Genomic DNA, 11656 nt, shown 5'->3' on the forward strand with positions numbered 1-11656 from the left:
GACAGGGCTGGCCCTCAGCTCTGTGGTTCACTTGTGCGTCCCATCATCAGCAGATATCCAGAACACCTGCCGTGTACTGGGTTCTGTGCTGGGTGCCATGCAGATACAGGTAAATAAGTCAGATTCATCTCCTTCTCTTTTGCTTACAGTCTACTGGGTAAGCCTTTGTTCCACAAAGATGTTTTTCTTCTGAAATTGCCCAAGGCAATGATTAGTCAGGAAGCTGTACTTAAACACTGTGTCAGCTGGTTCAGACTGCGTAACAAACACCACCGACAGGGTGGCTTAAACAGTAGACACTTACCATCTCACAGTCTGGGTGGAGGTGGGAACTCTTTTCACTGTGTCCTCCATGGCCTTCCCTCCATTTATCTGCAACCCCAGTGTCTTCCTCTTCTTCTCAGGACACCAGTCAAAGGGGATCAGGGCCCCACTTTTGTGACCTCACTTAGCTGCAATCACCTCTTCAGAGGCCCATCTCCAGTAACAGTCCCACTGGGGGTTAGGGCTTCAGCACACGCATTTGGGGACACAGCTCAGTCCACAGAAACGCCACGAGCCAGCGAAGCTTCCTCCTTGGCCAGTGGATCTGTGTGTCATTTCAGACCATGTAAAAAGTTCCAACAGCTCACAGGCCTGTCCTGGCCCTCACTCTCTGCACGTGTAAGCCTTTGTAAGCCTTCACGGTCATCCAGGAACAAGGCATAGCTAGGACCCTCTCTGGCTTCTCCTGAGCTTGCCTGCAGCCTTGTGCATTTCGGAACTCCCAAGAACCTCTGGACTCCAGTGATACCTGGTTCTCCTTCTCAGCTAAGGTGCCACCTGGTCTCCTAGCTTTTGCATCTGCCTCAAATAGCAGCACAGCTGCAGACAGCTGCGATGTTGGCCTTCCCTGACGGGACACCTCTGAGGCCGCTGTTGTTGACAACAGCCCTGGCCATGGGTGTTCCCACACTCGGCTCCAAATCAAGCTAGCCCTTCCCAGTGGAACTACCACACACGGAGCGGGTGGGGTTGGGTGGACAGCAGCGGCCACCGGCTGACCGCTGCAGATTTCTGCTGTTCTGTCCAAGGGTTAGTAGTTCCTTGAATAAGTGCTTCTCAGTTTGTTGCCTGCCTGTGGGCCCATTTCCAGAGTCCTGAAATGACTGTTGTTTTTTAAAGTTTTGTTATTTCTTTTTTGGAAAGAGGATTTGCCAAACTCTTCACTCAGTCATTCTGGAAGTCCCAGGCCATCTGGCAGTGTAATTTATTTTTGAACTAACATAGTTTTAGGTCCATTTTCCATGGGGGAAGTGTGTGTATTTTAGAGTCTAAGTGGGATTTGTCTGGGGCAATTCAAAGAGTCTGACCCAGTTTTTGCTTGTCAGTTGTCAATCTAATACGCTTGTAGTGAGTAAATCACTGCAGACCCTCCACAATTATCATGCTTAGAATTAAGGGTGAAATGCACGCTCTTTGCTTCCAGAACTGATGCAGAGACAAGCTTTCATCCCATTGGCTGTCGGGTTGTCTGTTACCTGAGCTCCATGGAAAACAAGGTGAATGAACCAGAAGGAGAGGCTGAGCAGTGTGACCATGACTGAACTGAGTTGCTCTCCTCGTGAACCCCAAAGAAGTGAAGTAAAAGCATCTTAAAGCATACGTTATCACTTATTTTAAAATTACACCTTTTTTTTTTCAAGATTTACTAATATACCTTAGAAATTCTAGTAAAAGTAAAACACCCTAAAATTTCACCAATAGACATTAGGTATTAATCAAGTCAGAGATGAGTACGTAAATGTGCTGAGCCACACCTGTAAGGGCTTGTCCAAAACGGCCACAGTGGTCACCTCTGGATAGAGGGATATGTCTTTGTAATTTCCTGAGTTAATTTATCAAATGCATACATATTTTTTACAATAGGAAGCTGTTTTAAACATCTGCTTTCTTTAGCTGCAAAAGGGGGATAGCAGTCATTCCTGAGCTGCATGATTGCTCACAGAGTGAATGAGCATTAACATGTGAGAACTTGCTGGGGAAGGTCCCTGGCTCACAGCAAATGCTCAGCAGGAGTTGGTGTTTGCTTCTCCCCATTCTTTGTGTGTGAGAGCACATGGGTAAACTTCTTGGAGTTAAATGAATGATATATCTATATTGTAGAATATAGGGTGAGTGTTCATGTTTATAAAATGGAGACTGATGAGATAATACTATATTAAGGTGGAAATAATAAATCGCATTGTGCAGGCAATATGACTTCCGCCATAAAAAAAGAAAAAATGTTCAAAAAAAGAGTATAAAATGCTGTAATAAGATTATCTTTTAGTGGTGAAATTGTATGGCTTTTTCCATTATAGATTTCTGCAATTTCCAAAATTTCCCAGATGGTCATTCATGAGTTTTATTAAGCAGGAAATGTTATAAAAATGTCCTTAGAATATAGCTTAAAATTCTGTTTTCCTCCGTGTGACCTGGGGCTGCCTCTTGCCCTCCTCCTGAAGATGAGCTTTCTTCCTGAGGGTGCGCCCCATCATCCACTTAATCCTGCCAGGTGCACCCTTCTCTGTGCAGACTGAGCACGCTGTGTGGTGGGACCAGGTGCAGAGCCTGGTCCCAGGAGGCCACTGTGCTGGGTGAATGGATATGGTCTGGGTCTCTAACCTGGTGATCCTGCACAAGCTGGCCGTCTCTCAGCAGCGTCCTGAGGCTGACTCAGATGATGCTATTCAATTTTAACGAGTTAAATTGAAATGAGAAGTGCCCACCTCACTGGCCAGCATTGCCAACCTGAATGAGAACTGTGTCCTCCCCTGTCCTCGGGTTGAGAAGGTCCAAGATTCAGAAGCTCTCTGTTACTTCAGAAATGGAAAGGGAGAAGACCCCAGTTCTTGTCGTAGCTGAAAGATAAGGTCATAGACAGGAGACAGTGTGCTGTGTGGAGAAAGATTTTACAGGACTTACTTAGAAAAGGAAAGCACACCCCCGAGCACCGCAGGAGGGCTGGTCTCAGGGGGAAGAGCAGTTGTCTTGTCTGTCCCTTCCTCTTGCAACCTGGCTCAGAGGTGGTCTCTCGAGTGACTGATGCTCTTGTCCCTGGAATGCTTAGTCATGCTTGCTTCCTTTGCACATGTCCTTACCCGTGATGCACACAGAGAAACCCATGGTGGGGGGCCTAAACTGCATTGCTAATTGTAATCCAGTGAGCACTGGGTCACGTCCAGTTAAGTTCTTCTCTCTACCGTGCAGTTGCGGCTGTCGGGTTCTAACCGGTTTCTTGCTGGCACTTACGCAGAAGAAATAAAGTCCCTTTATGCTGGAGGCAGGCATAATGCCATTTTCCGGACCCTCCTCCCTCTCCTCCACCTGCTTGCCCGGTGCCCCCATTTATTTGACTACCTAACATCTTCAAACCCTCTTTGATCTCGTGCATTCACATAGCAGCATGCCTACTCCAAGGATATCCTTCCTCAGAAAACCCACACAGACACTTCAGCCCCCTTTAGGGTCACATTCACACACATTCTTAGGCACCACCCTCCTTGTGGATCCCGTCACAGACACATGCTCTTAGCATGTGCCCTTAGACACTTCTTCACACTAAAAAGCCCTTAGACACTTCTTCACACTAAAAAGACTCACAATCATCTCCTTTCACAGAAAACATTGGTGTGTAATAACTGGAGAATGAGAAAGAAAAGAAATTGAAGGCAGTTAAAGCAAAAATAAACAACAATAACAGCAGAAACCAGAACTTAGGGACCAAGCAGGAAAGATGGAACCCATGTGGGTGGGTCGGTCAGCATGCAGGGCACCCCTAGGTGGACAACAGGGCCACTGGTTCCCGCTCCCGGAACTTGCCACTCATAGGACCTTGGTTCCCTTCCAACATTAGGAAGGTGAGAGATGGAAGCCAATGGGAAACGGCCACTGCAGGCCACAGCCTCATCCCAGCACCGCTCCGGGCCCTGAAGTGCACACACACTGTCAATCCTGAGGCAGCCTCAGTCCCTCCCAGCAGCCAGCCAGCAGGGGTGCGGATGCTGGGACCCTGGCGAGAAGCCCAGACGGCCAGACGCCCCGCTGTCGGTGCAGCGCTCGCTCCAGGACTGTCCGTAGTACTGTTGTCCACTCAGAAGCCAGAGGAGAGCGGGGAGCTGGGCCAGAGCCCCAGCACTGCAGCCTTTCCCATGCTGGCAGCCGTCTTCCAAGTGGAACTTGTCAGAGGCACTCTCCAATGTCCAATTCTGCTAACTTTCTGGGTCTTTCCACACCAGTCCCTCCAGCCACACAGTGACTGGAGCACAGGCACCATTATTCCCTTAGAAAATGGGCCCACAGATCGGCTCCCCACCTGCACCCCGTTACAAGGAAGAGAGCCCCCAGTGGGGACTGGAAGTGACCTGGTATGACCCTGGGGTTAGCTCCCCAGTGACCCCTCATGAAAGCCCCTCTGCCGAGAGCGCTAGGATCGACACTGTGACTTGGCTCCACAAACACTCCCTTCGTGCACCCTAACTGCCCCATTACCCAGGCAGGGAGGCCTGGCCACCGTGGTTAGTCCACCCTGTGGACAGAGCTATGCCACCTGCCTCCTCCCTCCCTCCCTCCTCTTTCCTTGTGCTAAACTTAATGTCTAATTTCAGGAGTATTACAGAAAAACAGGACGGAGGCCACATCCTGACTCTACCCCCAGAAGGACACTCACAATCCCATAACCAAAAGATCAAACTATGGCAATTTCCCAGAAATGCGACTCTGGTCTTAAAGAAACATGGTCTTTCTGCAGCTCCCTGGCCCCTGGCTGCACATGCGTGAGCGTGTGTGAGGAACACATGTGTGTTTCTAGTGACTGGCCATGACAGAGCCACAGGTCCCTCATTTGGATTTACAGCTGGAGCCAGGACTGCTGAGAGCACATTTTTTTTTTTTGGTAATTGAATAGTCAGTTTACAATGTTGTGTCAATTTCTGGTGTACAGCATAGTGTTTCAGTCATACATATATGTGCATATATTCATCTCCATACTTTACATCATACGTTACCACAAAGTATTGAATGCAGTTCCCTGTGCTATATAGAAGAAACTTGTTGTTTACCTATTTTATATATAGTAGTTAGTATCTGCAAATCTTGCACACTTCTTAATCACCTTCCAAGTGGAATCTCTCTGTCTGCTGACATGGTTTTCTCACTCAACAGAACATTCCCATCAGGAGACATTCACATCTGACTTTCCTGACAGGGGTCCTGGGCATGTGACCTTGGACCCTGGGCTCTGGTTCCGACCACGTTCTTATCCCGACTCAGGAGTAGCTGGTCTTGGGGCCCCACCTGGGGGTGTGTGTTGGGGGCTCACATGACGTTAACCCCTAGGTTTAAAGTTAATTCACACAAAAGATGGATGCAAGTGTGTGCAGAGGATCTGTGTCCTGACGTTTGGTGTTTTGACCATAATCTTGAGACCACTGTCCTTAGAAGCTTATGCCCAACTCATCTCAAAGGCGCAGGTTTGAGCACCTTCTGCCACCCCGTAGCCATGGAAACAACCTCAGCACCAGTCCGAGACCCCTCCTGGAGTATGAATGACTGCCTTACGCTAAAACTGTGGGTTTTGCTTATTTTGAGCCACAAGATGTTACAATGTCCAACTGAGATATGTAGGTGGAAAAAAACATTGAAGTCACTGCTTTATGAATTTCACACACCGAGTACTGTTAGCTCACCTCTGAAAATCCCTATAAATAGGAGACAACATTTTAAAAATTGGTAAATAAAACTCCACATGGAAATAAAAAACAAGACATGATTTTTTTTTTATAAAAATGTTATCCCATAAGACTACAGTTGACAGTAAAATTCTGTGCCCTGAAACATACACACACACACACAAGTATGTGCAGGGGAACATGGTCATTACAAGAATCACCTGTACTTTTCCTTCTAAAAGTTCTTTCCTCACGTCAGCATTAATGCCTCCACCACCCCAATCTTCAAGTCAACAACAAAAATGTCCCTCTTTTTCCAGTGTATAGAAAACCTTAGGGGATGCCTTTTACCCCATTTTTAGTTTATTACAATCCTTTTAAGCCCTGGGAAGTGGAGGAGAGTGGAGACTCAGGGTTCCCCAGGGCAGAGGATGGCAGGGGGCTGTGTCCCGAGGTGATGCCCAGTGCAGGACTGCAGGGACCCAGGTGCCCAAGATCTCGTCCAGCAACAGGTCGGGGCTCTCAAGATACAAATCAAGCTTCTTAATTAAATGTGTGTTTTCCTGATTTTCTTTGAAGAAATTAACATGAAACTCCCTCGGAGGGAAATAACGCCGGCTCTTCTGTTTGGTGGGGAGAAGAGTGTGGATCCAGTTAATCTATTTTGCATTGTTCTTTGTTTTACCGGATCTTACTTTAATTTAAAGTCAATTCACAGAACGTTGGAACATGTAGCGTTCAACAAAAGAGCGATTAGACAAATGATGTTTTAAGTATACAGATGTGCTCAGCCCTCTGCCGCAGTGCTATTTAGAGGAACAACCCCTGGATTGGCCATTTCAGAAGGATGTGCTGCTTCCTAACTAAAAGTTTATCTTCACATCATACTTTGTACTAAGTCTCCATTTATAAAACATTTCAACTAAATAATTTAGTGATATTGTGTTGCAGACTTAATATTGTTTTCCTCCAGATAAGTTTCAGGGAGGCAAATTTCTCTGCCAAAATTGAGATCTACCTTTTTTTTTTTTTTGCTAAAATATATTTAAGTAAATTTAAAAAAATCAAATAACACCAGTGGTCTCTACTGCAGAACATGACACCCCGGTGGACACCACTCAACACACATCCCTGGGCAGGTGCTCCGACACCTCTGCTCAGAGGGCCCCCTGCAGAATGAGCGGGTTAATGCAGGTAAAGGCTCAGTGGTTTTCTGGCCCCAGTGAGTCCTCACTGAGTATGAGCACCCCCACCCCAGTCCTCCGCAGAGCACTGAACTACTCTCACTGACTCGCCAGGACCCACCTCCACTTTTCCAGGTTGGGTCTCTTTGCATGTTCTTAACAGCTTTATTGAGATACAATCCGTAAACCATACAACCTGCCCATTTAATTCAATGGTTTCAGTACCCTGGCCCCACAGGTCAATTTCAGAACATTTTCATCACCTCAAGAAGAAACCCCAAGGCCTTTAGCTGCGACCTCCGGCCCCTCTTCCCCTCAGCCCCAGGCAAGCAATGACCAGCTTTCGAGCTCTTCCAGTTCCCTGACTTGGTGTGAGTGGATCACACGCACGTGGCCTTCTGCGCCCGCTTCTCTCACCGAGTGTCGGGGTGTCAGCGTTCGTCCACCCTGAAGCTTCCTCAGTGCCTAGTTCCTTCTTGAGGCCGAGCAACGTTCCGCTGTGGGGGCAGACATCACCTGCACCCTCTCACCCTCTGATGGCCGTCTGGGTTGTTTCTGCCTCCTGGCTCTTGTGGACTTGCTGCTGGGAACACTGGACCCCCGCCCTTGAGTGGACAGGGCTTCCTTTCTCTTGGGTGTGGGCCAAGGGCTGGAAATCCTGGTCCTCGGTGACTCTGTGTTTGACCCGCTGAGGAACTGACAGGCGTTTGGCAAAGTGGCTGCTGCTGCTGGTCTTCCTGAGCCATCACATCAGCATCACACCGTCATCATGAGGGTCAGTGAGCACTGAGTGGGCAGGCATTCTCTGAGCTATGAACAGCCCCAAACCCAGCTAGCTCCGATTAAAACAGACAAATGCCTTTGCCCGCAATTCTCAGAAATCTGCAGAGAGTGTCTGGCCTCCCAGGCATCCCGAGGGCCAGGACTTCATCCCTCAGAGTATGGTCATTGTGATGAAAAGATGGCTGCCAGGGCACCAGACATCACAAGCACCTCCATACACCAGGAGAATGCATGTGGCCAGGTGGCAAAATCCCTTCTTCTCCTGTTCCTGGCACTTCCTGGAGAGAGATGCAGCTTTCCCAGGACCCAGGAGTCTGTTTCCCAGTGGGATTCACTTTAGACAAAGGGGAGGAGGACAGGCCATGGGGGTTCCAGGGACATCAGTGGCTGGAGGTCTCTTTCCACTCTTCTAGCAGGACTCACAGGTGAGAAATGGGGGTGGGGGTCCCGGGGGTAAGTTGGATGAAGCTGCCCTTATAAATAGATGGGGAGGGGATCTGCTGCAGCCTTCTCTGGCCAGGATGAGGAGAGACTGGTGCTCACAACCCAGGGCTGAAGCCAGCACAGGAGACCCCCAACTAGGCCCCAGAATGTTGGGAAGATGTCTCTGTCCCTCTTCATAAATCAGAAAAGGGCAGCTCTGAAATCCCTAAACTCCATGAAGATCAGTGACTCTCAGCTTTGACCATTTTCCTGGGTCGTCTCAATTTCTTAGCAGAAGTCTTTGTCCTCCTTGGAATTTGGGAGCATTTATACTTGGCTCTCACCTTGTCATCAGCACTTAGTGATGTGCTGAATTAGTGGAAACTTCCAGAAGGATCACCCATACATCTAAGGAGGATTCTGCTGTGTCTGACATCTCTCAGCAACACCTGGGCTTGTAGACCACCTCTCAATAATTCCTCTCACAGCTTAGTAAATATTTATGGACTCTGACCTCAAAAGAAATCCTATCAGGGAAGTCTACACAAGAAATAGAAATAAAAGCAAAAATAAACAAATGGAACCTAATTAAACTTACAAGTTTTTGCACAGCAAAGGAAACCATAAGCAAAACAAGATGACAACCTATGGAATGGGAGAAAATATTTGCAAATGGTGAAACTGATAAGGGCTTGCTCTCCAGAATATATAAACAGGTCATATGACTTAATAAGAAAAAAACAAACAAAGAACCCAATCCAAAAATGGGCAGAAGACCTAAACAAGCAATTCTCCAATGAAGAAATATGAATGACCAATAGGCAAATGGAAAAATGCTCAATATCATTAATTATCAGAGAAATGCAAATCAAAACTACAATGGGTATCACCTCACACCAGTCTGAATGGCCATCATTCAAAAGTCCACAAATGACAAATGCTGGAGAGGCTGTGGAGAAAAGGGAACCCTCTTACACTGCTGGTGGGAATGCAGTTTGGTGCAGCCACTGTGGAAAACAGTATGGAGATTCCTCAAAAGACTAGGAGTAGACTCACCGTATGACCCAGGAATCCCACTCCTGGGCATATATCCAGAAGGAACCCTAATTCAAAAAGATACCTGCACCCCAATGTTCACAGCAGCACTATTTACAATAGCCAAGATGTGGAAACAGCCTAAATGTCCATCGACAGATGACTGGATAAAGAAGTGTGGTATATTTATACAACAGAATAGTATTCAGCCATAAAAATGACAACACAATGCCATTTGCTGCAACATGGATGTTCCTGGAGAATGTCATTCTAAGTGAAGTAAGCCAGAAAGAGAAAGGAAAATGCCATGTGAGATCACTCATATGTGTAATCTGAAAACAAAACAAAACAAAACATAAATACAAAACAGAAACAGACTCAGAGATATAGGATACAATCTTGTGTTTGCCACGGGGGAGGTGGGTGGGAAGGGACAGACTGGGAGTTCGAGATTGGTAGATACTGATAGGTATATATAGAATAGATAAACAAGTTTATACTGCATAGCACAGGAAAATATATACAAGATCTTGTGGTAGTTCATGGGGAAAAAGAATATGAAAATAAGTATATGTATATTCATGTATCACTGAAAAATTGTGCCATATGCCAGAAATTGACACAACATTATAAACTGACTATAACTCAATTTAAAAAAAAAGAATAATACCAAAAAAAAATCCTGTCATGAATAGTGGAAAAATCAAGTGTTTCCAATTCAGTGTTTCAAAAACTTGGTTTATATTTTTCTGCAAAGATTTCTGTCTTTTAATAAAATCTTAGTTTCTGCTGTTCTTTTAAAAACAAGAAAATTAACTTTTAAAGATTCTTTATGATTTCAATACATGAACCTTTATAACCAAAATAAGTAAACTTTCAATTTCATGTTCTCAGAGGCTGTTTGGAGGAGGAACACCTCTGCCCACATTTCTGGTTGCAAAGTCGCAGTGGTACTAGGGGGATGTGAGTGGGTTGGCTGCACCCTGCCCTGGCAGGTGCAGCCTTGTGCAGCCTGACTGAGGCAGGGCTCACAGGCGGCACTTGGATCCCCTTAATGAGAGAGCACTTACAAATTCTCCAGAAAGTAACCAGCCTGCAAGGTTCCAGGAGAATCGTTGCAGTGACTACAACTTGTTAGTATTAAAGAATTACTTCCCAACAACTCTTCAGATAGAAACTAAATGAGATAAATGATTTTGTTGTACTTTTTAAAATTAAAGAATTGTTAAAGACGCTTTATTCAGTTTACAGACTAGAATATTAAAAGTTTTAGTTACTTTATGAAAAGCAATCATTTGCCACCTGCTTAAAAAAAAGATTTAATTTTGTTGTAAGCCTCAGGAGCATTTACATTTTATCCACAGGTTGTTCAAATGAGCAGCATTTAATTAAACAGAAACAATTATACAAGTAGAATTCTAATCTAAAAAGTCCTAAGTGGCTATATGGTAACATGGGTACGTAACTCTTACATCCTTGGATGCAAGAAATTCTAGTTTCAGATAATTTTTCACACTAAAAAGTTGTCCACACTTATGGAACTTAAAAAACATTGTTGAGTCTCCGCCTTGTAGCTTGGAGTGTGTGCCTGCCGCGCCGCAGCTGTCTGAGCCTGTCTCCGCATTCCCGCCGCCGCCACCTCTGCTAGCATGCCCAACTTCACTGGCACTTGGAAGATGCGCAGCAGCGAGAATTTCGATGAGCTGCTCAAGGCGCTGGGCGTGAGCGCCATGCTGAGGAATGTGGCCAAGGCGGCTGCGTCCAAGCCGCACGTGGAGACCCGCCAGGATGGGGATCAGTTCTACATAAAGACATCCACCACGGTGCGCACCACCGAGATCGACTTCAAGGTCGGAGAAGGCTTTGAGGAGGAGACAGTGGACGGACGCAAGTGCAGGAGTTCAGCCACTTGGGAGAATGAGAGCAAGGTCCACTGCACACAAACTCTCCTCGAGGGCGACGGCCCCTAACCTCCTGGACCCACGAGCTGGCCAACGACGAGCTCATCCTGACTTGCGGCCAGCTTACTCCTGCTTTGAGGGTGGGATGCATGTTCCGCTGAAAAATGTCATAGTTCTGAGCTGCCAGTGGACCTCCCCTTCCCCCCTATCAACATTAGGAGATCCCATTTTCCCCACGGTAATGTAGTGTTTCCCCTCAAGGCCTTTTCTGCTTCTGTGCTCCTGGTGCTCCCTAGTTTGGCATCTGTATGGTTTCATCAGTCATTAAACTGGTTGTACACATCTCCAAAAAAAATTGTCACTTGATATTTGAAGATGAACGTTTCACGTAAATTAATCTAATAATAGCAACACATCGCATTTACAAAACCTCTGTGATTATGGCAGGTTGTTCATTTTAAAATCCTGGGCCACGGTTTCTAGGTTCACTGTTTGCTCTAAGGCACTGGTATAAAGTGGCTTATTTCCCTCAGGGGCAGCTGAGGCCAAGCTGTGGGCTCCAAGCTCCCAACCACCTGCTCCCAGCCTGCTCTTGGGGAATCGTCGGAAAGTCCTGCTCCATCCACTCGTCCTCAGAGGG

The 11656-nt window shown here is 46.5% G+C and overlaps 1 long non-coding RNA gene and 1 pseudogene across 1 annotated transcript; both read left to right on the forward strand.

The window, feature by feature from the left end:
- The first annotated feature begins 514 nt into the window (after positions 1-514).
- On the forward strand, positions 515-1649 carry LOC140690168 (uncharacterized). The gene is made up of 2 exons (XR_012065342.1): positions 515-815; positions 1469-1649. It is a non-coding gene; the product is annotated as an uncharacterized lncRNA (long non-coding RNA).
- Positions 1650-10764: 9115 nt separating this feature from the next.
- LOC102536133 (cellular retinoic acid-binding protein 1 pseudogene) lies at positions 10765-11177 on the forward strand (annotated as a pseudogene).
- Positions 11178-11656: the final 479 nt, after the last annotated feature.

This window comes from Vicugna pacos, chromosome 3 (assembly GCF_048564905.1).
Source record: "Vicugna pacos chromosome 3, VicPac4, whole genome shotgun sequence".
Taxonomy (NCBI): Eukaryota; Metazoa; Chordata; class Mammalia; order Artiodactyla; family Camelidae; genus Vicugna; species Vicugna pacos.